Genomic DNA, 14,546 nt, shown 5'->3' with positions numbered 1-14,546 from the left:
CAGATGTTTGCCGATGTGAGGGCCCGTTGCTATCACTGCTTCGGTGACGTGGGAGTTTAGCTCCATAACGGTGCACCTCGTTCCGTTGCAATGTCCTTTGGCAGTACTTCTTCAACGTTATCTTGTGCACTGGCAGTCCCGATGGATTCAAGTTATTACAAAAATCTTGAGGATATTGATGATAATTTTCATCTTCTATTGTGTCAGAGCTGAAATATTCGCGACTTTCTCTGGGGAAGTTGTACAGAAATCATGTATGAAAAATCATAAAGTAACTAAGTCTACGGGAATAACCAGCCTCGTTTCACGGCCAGAAACAGCTCCGTTTCAGGGAATCCCTTCTCACCCCCACCCCCTACAAAGGATGGGGTTAGGTTGGATGAAACCCCATTACAAACCATCTTAGGGGTCCCCACCATAACCCTGCCAAGTTTCATGCCCATCTGACCAGCCGTTTGGCCGTGATTGAATGACAGACAGACAGACATTACGCCCATTATAGTATGATTATTATTATTATTATTATTATTATTATTATTATTATTATTATTATTATTATTATTATTATTAATTTACCAGTCTATTCCTTATAGCTGTCCAAATTACCATATGGCCTTCTTAAAACCTCTACTGTACAAAGCAGTCGTTTAGGAATTACCCACAGTTCCATTGGTCCCCCACACCCCGACAGGAACCGAATACAAACCCCTCCCATATCCCCATCGCCCCCCCACCCCCCACCCCCACAATACTCAAATTTCCAAAGGTGTGTAGACATTTTTCTAAAACTAAGGAAAACTGCACCGTAATCATTTAATATCATTCTGGAATTGTATCTGACGTATATGAAAAAGTAATTTAATTTAAAATGGAGAGATTATTTTATTATGGGATTTAAATGTATGATGTTCAAATATTTGTTAGAATGAGCTGAAATGACGTAGAAAGTGTTTTGCATGGTTGGGTTACCGGGTGTGGGGAGGACCAAAGTCTTTGGGGATTTTCTCAGTGAGTGTAGAGTGTAGACCTGGTGTAGACCCAACCTCCTCTCCCCTGCGGACGAAAGTTTGGCTTAGATGTGTGTGTGGGATTTTTCGAAAATTTTGCTCATTTCCATCATAAAAAGTAAGAACAATTAGCGATTAATTACAAGGTTATGATATGACCCAGCATTACGAAATGCTCCGTTGGCCATAACGGTGTTTATATATATATATATATATATATTATATATATATATATATATATATATATATATAAAATAATTGGTATTTTTTGGTCTTGTACAATTTTTGCTATTGGGGCCCACAGCAGGCCGGTTGATTTTCGATGGTAAAAAGCTAATTGAGCTTTGCAGTGGAGAAGTTTAGCTCATTTAAATAATATTTTAACTAAGTTAGCTTACTATTCCTTTGAAGGAACTGGTATATCGAAGATACATTTATAAATAAGTTTTTTTTTAGTGGAGTTTCAAACCTGCCACATGTTCAGATACAACACATACCTGTAGCCGGCATATGTTTAGATACTATAGGTGCTCTGTGGTTGCTAATTCAAATAAAATGTTTTACCTGTGTTATTTCGAACTTTTGACCCTTTGCCAGTCCTCAAAAGGTATTATTTTAATAGGTAGTTTGGCCTTTTTAGGTTAGCAATTGGTGTGTGTATACCTGACCCGCCATCTTTAAAATTAGACCCATAGGATTCAGTGCATCCCAGATTGGCAATTTTATCAAGTATTTCTTGGCAATCGTGAAATATTAGTAACTTTCAAGCAATATTTGTTAGGTTTTAATCTTTTAATATATTGTACATTATAATTCGGCCTTTTAAGGTCTGTTTTCCGCAATTTAAACAGTCAAAAAGTGTAATAAGTCACTCAAACTTGGTCAGTGGCTTAAAGTCAGCAAACTTTAAATAATCATTAGTCTAGGTTTTTCCCCGGGTTGGACGACGCTTTTAAAGGTCCCACTAGGTATTTTGTCTAGACGAGGTCAATTTCGGGTACTTTTTTAGATCTTGTGTCCTGTACTGGGTATGAAGATGTATACGTAGGTATGTGTATAAGCTATTTAATTCCATTTAAGCTAAGCTATTCGAATAGCTGTGAGTCTCCAAGCATTTCCATTGAGAGAGAGAGAGAGAGAGAGAGAGAGAGTTATCATAGCTCCCGAGTCAGCGCATGCCTCTTGTAATTATAGTTAATCCTTACCAATACCACGAGAACTCGACTGAGTCTAGTACTAGTCCAGTAACTCCTCTCCAATATCTAAGCGTTTATCAGGGATTTCCTTGCTAATTTGCATATCAGAAGTGACACGAAAACCTTAATGATAAACTCTGTTTAGTTTTAAGTGGATTAATCCCGCTCGCTGTTAAACAATTTGTCAAATTTGGGGCGATTTTAACGCGACAAGAATCTGGGGTAACTGAACCGCGAGACCACACAATGCCAGTGACCCCAACTTGTGTGTACACAACACGTGATGCTCTAATGAATAAATAAAGGCGATTTATGTATCGTTCCTCATAGGAATTTCGCCCAAATGTGCTTTAGTAGGAGTGTCATTACTTGCAGCATTGTCTTGCTTAAAAGATTAGGAGTTGTATATTAAAACCGATTTGGTACCCAAGATTTTAGACCAACATTGCGTTTTGGTTGCTAGGCGTATGTCACATAGGTTTTTCAGAGGTAAATGTACTTTAATATATGATAAAATTTATGTATTATATTATACATTTATATATTTTATCGTGGGATATTAATGAAATATGCATTAATTGTAAAACTTTTATTGACAAAGGACAGGTTGATAAACTCCTCCATTGTATACAGAGGCTAAGCTTGCACAATGGTTAATTAAACAGGTTGCCAACCATACGCCTGCCTGCCTCTCTCTCTCTCTCTCTCTCTCTCTCTCTCTCTCTCTCTCTCTCTCAGGAAGCTCCCCATCCGCCAAAAACCACCCATCTAATTAAAACTGCTTATTTTTGGTATCCCAGTAATCATTATCCAATGGAACTAGAGATTGTTTTCGAAATGAACAAAAATCATTTGAAAAACTGTTTACAAAAGTTTTCGTTTTTTTGTTTTTCTTTTTTTTTTTTTTTTTTTTTTTTAGTAGGTGAGGGGGTTAATGGCTCGGGTGATGGTTTTTGTTTTTCTAATCAAGGAAGTTTTTAGACCTATAGATTTTTTTTTCTTAATCGTTGTTGCATGGAAGTTCGTGAGTATAGGTGGTGTGGTCAGTGACACTATCGCTTTGATATAAATCGGAAATGTTCTATCAATATATATTGGTTAGACTATCGAAAATGGTCTATATAATTCTGTATATTATGCAAGATGATTTGAGAAATTCACCGTCTATTGAGTGTACGTAAGTTCATTGCCGAGTGGCTAGTAGCACTATAATCCGGGTTTCTAAGCTTATAATAAGCCTTTCTGTAAGATCACATTTGTGTAGGCTTCAGTATGTTTAAGAATACTTATTAAAGTTTCATGTAAAACATAGGGTAACGAAGAATGTTTAATTGCAAATCCCCAGGCCTATTTCACTGTTATAAGAAAAGTACAATACTAGGCCTATGGTTTTAAGTCACCCTGTATTCATTGCATAGTAATTCCTATTTGGATATAAAAGGAGACGCCTAAGGTACCATACGCTTTTTTATATCTCTCTCAAAGCTTCTAACTAAAATATACGCCAGATTAAACTTGGGGAATTAGTGTATGAGACTAATAGGAATTCAGACATCTACGGTTTCAGAGTACATATATCGCATTTCCCATCGATGTTTCATTTTTGCGTTACACTGTAACAAGGCTTGGAGACGTTGAATATACATCTTGTAGCTTTGTTTCGTTGTAAAGTTATGGATATTATGGGATTTTAAACATTCTGACGACGTAAAAAGAATATTTTTCAAATATTCATAACGTTAAGATACGATAAAACATATCCCATCACCCTGTATATCTTGGTCCTCCCAAGACTACAGAGTTAACAAGAGCTTAGTCTCCTACTCAGTAAAGACTCAAATATACTTATAATGTCATCTGGTGTATTAATTTGCTCTGTATACGCTTCAAATACAACTCATATCATTGTCATATATTTTTGTATAATTCAGGAAGCAAATATATGCTATAAACGTATTTTTAATTGCGATATCGTAACACTTTTTGAGCAGCCCTGTATTAAATTTGGCGGGAAACTATTTTGAATGAACAAGGATCCTAAACTAGTCAGGTTTGACTAAAGATCAACAAAGATTCCTTCGAGAAAAAGCTTAGTCAAGCTTGATGGGTAGTTCTAGACCTTTATAATAGTATGGTAGTACTATTAGTACCTTTGTTTTATTATAAAAAGCTTAGTATTCCTTTTAAACCAATAAATTCGGGTATTGACTTCTGTAGATTCAATTTGTGATACCCTGTATACCGTTGTAGGATTCTTGCATTGCCTATTTTGTTACGTAGGTTGTCAGGATAGAATATATACTAGTTAGGGATGTTCTAGGACTATCCAAAATGATTATATAACTTTAATTTACATTTTATATAACTGAACACTTAAATTAGAGTATAAAGTTCTATATATGAGGTTTCCGTTTTACGTGTAGTTTCTGCATTACTCTGTAACTTTATCTAGCCAAGGATACTAAAGTACAGAAAAAATGCTTTCATATTGAGTGTAAATATTACTCAATAGGCCTCCATTATGCTTGTAGGGCTAATTGGGCCCATTTCAATTTATTGTCAAGAGTATCAGACATTTCAGTACAGTTGACTTGCTTGAGATAAGTTGATAGTTGTTAATCGTCAATCATTTGTTATTTTGTGTCGCCCTGTAAAACCATTGCTACAGTATTAACAAAAGCAATACATTCGTAGCTTTTGTTTGGAAAGTTAAACTAAGATTTTAAATCCCATTTGATCTTATATTAATGAAATAAAAGACTGAAAATAAGTAATTTAGTTCTTTATCCCGAAACTATAGCTAAAATAATTATGATAAAACGTTGTTTTCCGATTAGACTTGTCCTGAATACATTTTGTTTTACCCTGTACATGGATGCGTTGTCTGCATCAGTACTGAATAGGCCTAGGTCTTAAACATTATTTGTGGCAGCAAAACTGTGCTGGAGGACTAACCCTGATATCTTTTTAATATAGCAGTACATAATAGATCCTTATATTTGGGGAAATAAGATACTTTATAAGCTTTTTAACTGTTTAATTTGTGCATTGAGTTCCATATGTGGTTTTTGCGTCACCCTGTTGGATCAACTGTTAAGGGTTGGTTATTTTGAATTGCTCTAAACCTTTGTTAACTGTTTCTAGGCTAATAATAATCATATTCTTGCATAATGACTTGCTTTACATGATTATTACTAATCAGTTTGCCTATTATAGCCCAAGCTCGAGATATGTATAATTCATTTGATCTGTATTTAAGTCTATAATGTCTTTTAAAGCCATTTAGTTTAGTCTAACCACTCATAGCAAAATGCATTTTTCTTTAAAGTTAATCATAGAAAACTATGAGTCTCGTTATTTTCAAACATTGTCTTTAATATTCTTATTGAATATTTTCCGAGAGATAGAGAAGACGACTTGAGTTCCTTGTAGAATTATTTCGAATTTTCTGAATTTCTGTACTTTTTAATTTAGATAAAGGTTCCCCAGAGACTTTTCCAGACTATGGTTCTTCGTAGTTGAACTAAACACTTTTTTTACAGGACCCAAAAGAAAACTGGGTTAGTTTTTCAATACAGACACCTATAGGCCTAAGACATTTTGTACTTATAAATTTAAATAAAGAAGCTTGTCTAAACTATGCTTCTTCGTAGTTGAACTGAACTTTATTTACAGAACCTATAAGAAAAGACTGGGTTATAGTTTTTCTATAGAGAAAACACCTACAGGCCTAAGACTTTTCCTGGCCCTAATAGTGACGATCTACAGTCTCTGAATTCCTGTGTGTGTGGTTTTTTTTTTTTTTTTTTAATCTGTCCATCAGCCTGTGGTGGTCGCGCATGGTAACAGTGCGCCCCGGGCTTTAAATACTTACGCTGTGTGTAAATTTTACGTAAATAAAAGGATATCTTGGTGTACAATTGCAACTGAAAAGTGTTTTAACAATTTACTGTATGCGAATTACACCGTTAATATTCGAAATAAGATATTATTTAAAGCCCGGGACGCAGTGTTACCATGCGCAAACACCACGGGCGGATGGACAGATAAAAAAAAAGAAAAAAAAAAGAGTATAGTTGTCTACTTAGGTAGCAATTGTGTCGTTTTTAACTATATCATGGGCTTGAATTCATGCTTCAAGGCATAAACATTGTACCACAGATTCATGCTTGCATTAATTAGGTTTATAAAATCTTCATTCAGATCTTTATTCAGCTGAATTCAAAAGGTTAATAATATCTACTTATAACTTGGCAGACTGTGGATGGGACAACGTTGGTACTAGACACAGCTGGAATTTAAAAGATATATAAATCCTATTTAAAGGAGACGAAGCAGCACCGCCCTTTGTCGTATCCTACAGCCTTCAAGGATACGGAGGAGTTAAAGGACTTCAGTGTGTGGATTTGCAACTATGCTAACAATAGGTTTAGCATTTCACAGATAAATGGAACAGCTACAAAAACGCTAAGGTGAGTCTATGGTTTTAAGAAATCTCTATTTTTAACGTTTAAATGGAAGCATATGAGTCTAGCGTTTTAGAAAACGTTTGGTTCGGACGTTTAAATGGAAGTATTTCAGTCTAGGCTTTAAAAAGCATTCGGTTTGAACGTTTGGATGGAAGCAGATGAGTAAAGTTTATAAAAATGTTGCTTTGAACGTTTAAATGGAAGCAGATGAGTAGAGTTTTTAAAAAATATAATTTGAACATATAAATGGAAGCAGATGAGTAAGTTTATAAAACCGTTGGTTTGAACGTTTAAATAGAACCAGATGAGTCTAGAGTCTATATAACCGTTGGTTTGAACGTTTAAATGGAAGCATATGAGTCTAGAGGTTATAAATCCCGTTGGTTTGAACGTTTAAATGAAACCAGATGAGTCTAGAATTTATGAAAACGTTGGTTTGAACGTTTAAATGGAAGCATATGAGTCTAGAGCTTATAAATCCCGTTGGTTTGAACGTTTAAATGAAACCAGATGAGTCTAGAATTTATGAAAACGATGGTTTGAACGTTTAAATGGAAGCAGATGAGTCTGTTATAGAAAACGTGTGGTCTGATGGTATGATACGACAGTATCGTAGCAACCTGAAACATTCCATCCATTAAAGTTTTTACAAAAATGACTTTTAATTCCCAAACGTATCATTTTGAACGGCATATTTTCTTCTATAGATTTGAAGAGACTTAGTAATGCCTTAACATTTTTTTTATCCTTATGAATGTTTGACTGGAAAATTCTAACATTATTTAAACGTCTAGATTCTAAAGCTTCTTTTACCCACCGGCAACTCTTTTGAGATGTTTCCGAACACAAGATTAATAGTACCACGTTTAGCTTGAGTGGTGATTATAAATGGTATTATATCGATGAATTGAAAGTTTTTTTTTTTTTTTTTTTTAGGGGGTGGCATTATCTTGATTGTCTGCCTTTTATGGGACCCCAGAGAGAGAGAAGAGAGGAGGGGGGGGGTAGAGAGAGAGAGAGATGAGAGACGAGAGAGAGCGAGAGAGAGGAGAGAGAGAGAGAGAGAGAGAGAGAGAGAGAGATTTACCACTACAATGAAATGGTAGAGAGAGTTCTACCACTAAAGCGAAATGTGAGAGAGAGAGAATTTTAACCACTCGAACAAATGAAATAGAGAGAGAGAGAGAGAGAGAGAGAGGGTGGGGGGGGGGCAGGGGGCAAGGGGGAGAGAGTTCTCACATACAAAACACTCAGTTCTCCCAGGTATTTGCTAATGTGGAATAAGCTTTCCTCTTGATTGCCAGTGTGGTTTTTATACAAATTATAATAAAAAGCCCCTCCCCCCATAACCATTATAACCACCCAATAAAGTAATGAAGCTTTTTAAACAATAATAATTCAATGCTACATTTTTTAGTTTATATAATTTCGTCTTAATCTGTCACGTCGTCAAGTGTATATGAATGATAGACCTTTAATATTATTTATCATTTATTATTTACTATTTACTATTTATTTATTATTATTCACAAGCTCACGTCAGGGGCCATTGACTTGATATTGAAGTTTCCAAAGCATATTCTGGGGCTCTTTCAAAAGTAGTAACAATGTAAAGGGAAATAGATAACTTAAACAAGAAAAAGTGAAGATCATTTATTAAGGTAATTATTTTCTGCACCAGAACTACTGTAGTACTACACGTCAGCTAAAAGTTACTTTACTGTATTTTTTTGTAGCAAAATCTTAATATTTTTTTGTAAGTTCAAACTTCGAAATATTAGATTTGAGAGTTAAGTGATGATTCATTGTCAGAAATGTTTACCAATTTAGTATTATTGCAGCAAAACAGGTGTTAATTTAAACATAGAAAGGTTTAAGTTTTTATGTAGATTTTAAAAGCAAGTTTTTCAATATTTGCCAAATTTGCCAGTGAGGTACAATGGTACCATTTCAGTAAACATCTAATTTGTTTGATTTTCAAATAAGGTATTTTAAAGCAGGTGTTTCAATATTTGTCGAAATTGTTTGCCAGTGAGGTACAATGGTCCAATTTCAGTTAATACCTAATTTATTTGGATCCTAAGTAAGGTATTTAAACTCGTCTCAAAGATGTCTGCTTTCTTCCACTTGTAAATTGCAAATTTTGTGCACCAATTTATTCAAATTTTCCTCTTTTTTTTCTTATTCCTCAGGTGTCTACATCTTTCTAAAGCCCTGTTGCCTATACTGAGCATTTGTTGCCGACGATTACCCCAAATGAGAACAACATGCGACGTCATATACCTCATAAGAACAACATAACATAATGTGGGCAAATGCGACGTCATATACCTCATGAGAAAAACATGACATATGTGGGTGATTGTGGCTTCATATTTACTTGTCTTGGTCATAGGTGCTTGATCAATTGAGTTGTTGTCATTTTCTAAAGTATTAAATTTTGCTTTTTTTTCATTGTAATTTTCTAAAGTATTTTAATTGTAATTTTCTAAAGTATTTAATTCTGCTATATTTTTAATCTCTATTTTTTTTTCATTGTAATTTTATAAATTATTAAATTCTAATGATTTTCATTGTAATTTTCTAAAGTTTTCAATTCTAATTATTTTCATTGTAGTTTTCTAAAGTATTCAATTCCGCTAGTTTTTTCATTGTAAGCTTTCAATGTAGATACGATCTTAGCTTCTTGGTTATCAAGCTAGGCTTGACAATTCTTTTGCAATTTTAAACTTAGTTATTTTCCCAATTAAGTTTCTTAGACTTTGCCTTTTAACACTTTGTGAAAATATGCTTTAAAGGTAGTTTAGCTAAAATGAGTGATTTACCATAGGCCTAATCTCCTCTAAATCATTTGTGATTGGTTTCAAAATTCTTAAACTCGTTGGGATGCCCCACTTGTGACTTAAGTCTCATATTGAAATTGTCTCAAATTCCTTCAGTTTTGCCTCAAAATTCAAGTTAAGTTTGTCTAGCAGACGAACAAAACTATCCCCGAAGGAATTAAGAGACAAAACTTGAAATTTGAGACTATAATCTCAAATGGGAACTCCAGAACCATCACTGAAGTCTTACTTTTCATTACATATTAGTCTGTTGCATAGCAGGAGGTCTATAAGACTATACTCGGTTTTTTTCCATCTGTCCATCCGCCTGTGGTGTTTCGTATGGTAACACTGCGTCCCGGGCTTGAGATAGTTACATTCATCTGACATTCAACAATTATAATATCCTATTTCGAATATTAAAGGTGTAATTCGCATACAGTAAATCATTAAAAAACTTTTTAGTTGCAAATGTACACCCATATATCCTTTTATTTACCTAAAACTTACACAAAACGTAACTATCTAAAGCCGGGCCGCAGTGTTACCATACGCAAACACCACAGGCGGATGGACAGATGGAAAAAAAAGTATAATTACTGGTGTTCATATTTATGCAGTAGGCCTATTCAACCATTTTCTGACAATTCTTATTCTACCCATTTCAGATCTCTATGCATGGGCCATCGGAATGACACAGTAACTTCAGATCTACTTAAAGGGCCATCAGAATGAGACAGTAACTTCAGATCTACTTAAAGGCCCATCAGAATGACACAGTATCTTCAGATCTACGTTTGGAGTCATCAGAAGTTGGAAATGCCTACAGAACTCTCATGCCACTCCATTACTTCGCCTGACGTCGAAGTGGAAGGACCTTCAGAAGTACAAGATCATCAGCTCCCGGAAGAGAAGTGTACAAAAAGATCCCATCCAAGAAAGATCATCCCATCCCAAAAGAAAGGAAAAGTTCCCTTCCAAGAAGAGTAGTGTAAAAGGAGTTCCAAGAAGTGTACAAGAAGCTCCTATCCCAGCAGAGTAGTACAAGAAGCTCCTATCCCAGCAGAGTAGTAGTACAAGATCTTATCCAAGAAGAGAGGTGTACAAAGAAGTTTCCCTCCAAGGAGAAGTGTACAAGCGGAAAGTGTGGAAAGTTCCCATCGAAGAAGAAAACTTACGATGACGCATCAAGAAAGAGAGACCCCATAACGAAGACACACCAAGAAACAAAACCATATCCGCCGGTAATTCAGGGCAAAAAAATATTTTCGTTTGAAAATTTCTGGACCAGTCAACTTTTAGATGACTATATTTTGATTATAAAAAAAATCGTGGTGGTGTTGTGGGATGTATCTGCTATTGTTAAGGATTTGAAATGAAAATTATAGTTTTGTATTACATTTTACTAGCCTTACCATGTCATCCTATTATACCAAAAAATCTACATAACAGTATCCACTAGGCTCTGAAGGTTCAATAAATGGTAATATAGATTATACTTAATTTGGTATAAAAAAATATTTTATTTTACCTTCAGGCTAAAAGTCCAATTTATGGTTAAAATATTTTTCATACCATTTTAAGATACTTATTAAATACAGAGTACCACAGTTCTCTTCTACGGAAGACTCCTCTGCAATACAGACCGGTTGCATATATAATTTTCGTAAAGGCGTTGAATTGTCAACATTACCCCTCTTATCTGGTATACACTTCTCAACTCACAATATCCTATTGAACCTGCCATGTCTTATAATTCTGAGAGATCTCGCTGTCTTGAAGACATCAGTTACTGTAGTCAATGCCTTGAACCTTCCAATATAGCGGGTAATCTTCTATACCGAACCTCTTCCATGTAGTCTACTATTCTGGCGAGATCAGTGATCTCTAGTTTCAGGAACATCAACACTCCTTTCCTTTGTTATTCTACAAAGGAAACTTGACTGGTAATTCTGGTAGGACATCATCACTAGCTAGAGAGGGACCACCGAATAAGAACAACCTGTAAAATTATAGCAGACTATTATTGAATTTAAATAATTAAGATTGAAATGCACCTACTGCGCAACAACCAAGACGGTATTGTAAGAAATTCAATCTTTCCAATTAAATCTTTTAAAGAGACTTTGCCTAAAAAAAAACTATTGAACTCCTAGCTGACTGTATGCAACTAAGAAAGGAACACTTAATAATTGAAGCTCTTACTGCATCTTACTATATAAAGGAATATTTAATCGCTGACTGCATCTTACTACAAGTGACTGACATGAATATTTTTAACAACTGAAATGTTACTGTATTTATTTAAGAAAGGAGCATTGAAACTCTAGTTACTGTATCTTACTGCAAGTGACTGACAATGGAATACTTTTAACAAATGAAATCTTGCTGTATCTTACACTTACTGACAATGGAATACTTTTAACAAAAGAAATCTTACATTATGTCATTGAGAATGCTCCTATCTTGCTGTAAGTTATTAAGAAAGCATCGTCTCAATATGAAAAAATTTACTGGATAAGTTAAACTTGAAATTAAAAGGAAGCTATTCATATAATATTTCTGAGGACGTTCACAAGAAATTTTTGATGCCCAAAATGACAAAACTTTGATAAAATATTTCACACGCAGAAAAAGTTTTCTACAGTTAAAAAAAAAAAACAGATCATTAAAGGAATGTTGTCGAAAACAAAGGCACAACTATAAGCCCAGTGGGAAAATTTGAGATACGAAACTTCAAAGGAGTCTCCAACAGTAATGAAAACTGGCTGGCAAAAGGTGAACAGCAAAAATAACAACAAACTCTTAGTGTCACTAGTTCATAGAGTGACAAACCTTAAAATCAAGCAATTCGATACCTGTAATATCTCTACAGAAACAATGACTGACCAAAACCTTCAGTAAATCATCAAACACCAACATATCCCATGATTAAAAGTCTACACTTAACAGAAAAAAATTGTACGGTACAATCAACACCATAAACAAAGGTACAAATGAAGAGAATAATTCCAAAGAAGAATATAAATACCAAGTGAATGATGTCTCAACTGTATCTGGCCTCAATATAGATAAATATTTAAGTCTTCCCATAAACAAGAGACAAAGCCCTGATAGATCAGGAGGACAACTCATGGGTTACAGAACAAATGAGACAATCTGATACTTTCCCCCAATATTTGAGAGAGTGATGAATTCGGCTTACAAGATGCAGTTACAGCTATCGATAACAATGAATAAACAGTGGAATGGATAGAATATATCTATATACCTACAAAGGAGTGAAAAGGATTATCCACTTTGCATAACAAACATCACAGAATCCAGAAATACAGTTTGCAAGCAACACTTGTTGAAAAACCTTTAAAAAATTTATCAAAGACTGTAATTCTAGAATGCAGTCTGACTTTACAGTCAGATCAAAAACATGGTTCTCAAGGTGCCCAAGTTTGAAAAGGGGCAAACTCAACACCTCTGACAAAAAATATAAATAATCCTGTACCAAAAAACATGTACAACAGGTCAAACCATAATAGAATGTTTACATTGACTTATCCATGATCAAGCTGTGCCAATTTTGGTTGAAAATGATCCTGTGGTTATGGAGAGAGAGAGAGAGAAGAGAGAGACTCAAACTTGAAAACTCCAGAGAGCAATAAAACTGCTTAAATCTTAAACCAGTTAGAGATATCCAAGAGTTGACGAGAGAGAGAGAGAAACTCACTCAAACTTGAAAACTCCAGTGAGGCAATTAAACCGCTCAAAACTTAAACCAATTACCTAAGACATTAAATCATTTAGAGATATCTACGAGTTGACAGAGAGAGAGAGAGAGAGAGAGAGAGAGAGAGAGAGAGAGAGAGAGAGAGAGAGAGAGAGAGAGAGAGAGAGAGAGAGACTCAAACTTGATAACTCCAGAGAGCAATAAAACTGCTTAAGAATTAAATCAGCTACCTAAGACATTAAACCATTTAGAGATATACAAGTGTTGACAAGAGAGAGAGAGAGAGAGAGAGAGAGAGAAACTCACTCAAACTTGAAAAATCCAATGAGGTAATAAAACCGCTTAAAACTTAAACCAATTACCCAAGACATTAAACCAATTAGAGATATCTAACAGTTGACACGAGAGAGAGAGAGAGAGAGAGGAGAGAGAGAGAGAGAGAGAGAGACGGACTCACTTAAACTTGAAAACTCCAGTGAGACAATAAAACTGCTTAAAAATTAAACCTGTTACCTAAGACATTAAACCATTCTCCATCTCTATATCTGCAAATGTTCAGTGATAAAACAACAGTTATGTCATGATCCTATGCAACGTACAGTTGTACTGTGCAAAACACTTCATCGACTTGGAGAACTTACAGATTTTCTAGCTCCATATAAAGTATATCTTAGTTTTACCAGACCACTGAGCTGATTAACAGCTCTCCTACGGCTGGCCCGAAGGATTAGATATTTTTACGTGACTAGGAACCAATTGGTTACCTAGCAACGGGACCTACAGCTTATTGTGGGATCCGAACCACATTATATCGATAAATGAATTTCTATCACCAGAAATAAATTCCTCTGGTTCCGCGTTGGTCGAGCCGAGAATCGAACGTCGGACCACCGGATTGGTAGCCGAGAGCGAAATGCACTCGGCCAACGTGGAACTAAGTTCCATAGAACTGTGTAGAGTGATATGTCCTACAGTCCAGATCATCAACCACTGATATTCCTTTGAACATCTGACAGCATCCCACAAATGTCAAAGAAGACCCAGGCAGTGATAACACTGACTGAAATCTCAAAAGAAGGAAACTGTAACAAAGCTGGAACCGAATACAGAACATAACTACCCCAATTTTAACTTGAAGGAGAGATATTTCAACTGATTCTCACCTGCTCAATAGAATCCAGTTGTAGCTAATGGACTTGTCCAAATTCTTAGGCCGTGTTTATTTCTTTGAAAAATCCAAGTTTAGCTTCAGTGACGTTTCAAGGCGAAGTGATATGTTGATTTAAATCGAAGTATTTTCCTTCCAAGCACATTATCTGTTGAGATAC

General features: G+C 35.1%; 2 long non-coding RNA genes across 2 annotated transcripts in view; one reads left to right on the top strand and one right to left on the bottom strand.

Moving 5' to 3' along the window:
• Positions 1–991: 991 nt before the first annotated feature.
• On the top strand, positions 992–10,817 carry LOC135203350 (uncharacterized). The gene is made up of 4 exons (XR_010311931.1): positions 992–1,125; positions 6,461–6,675; positions 8,865–9,026; positions 10,163–10,817. It is a non-coding gene; the product is annotated as an uncharacterized LOC135203350 (long non-coding RNA).
• A 213-nt stretch (positions 10,818–11,030) lies between these two features.
• The window catches only part of LOC135203349 (uncharacterized), a 5,451-nt gene continuing 1,935 nt past the window's right edge, over positions 11,031–14,546 (bottom strand). The window contains exons 3-4 of the long non-coding RNA XR_010311930.1: positions 14,382–14,534; positions 11,031–11,496 (exon numbers count right to left, since the gene is read on the bottom strand). This is a non-coding gene — a long non-coding RNA (uncharacterized LOC135203349). The remainder of the gene's footprint in view (positions 11,497–14,381; positions 14,535–14,546) is intronic.

This window comes from Macrobrachium nipponense, chromosome 36 (assembly GCF_015104395.2).
Source record: "Macrobrachium nipponense isolate FS-2020 chromosome 36, ASM1510439v2, whole genome shotgun sequence".
Lineage (NCBI taxonomy): Eukaryota > Metazoa > Arthropoda > Malacostraca > Decapoda > Palaemonidae > Macrobrachium > Macrobrachium nipponense.
The sequence above is the reverse complement of the archived record's forward strand: the minus strand, read 5'-3'. Positions and strand labels throughout refer to the sequence as shown.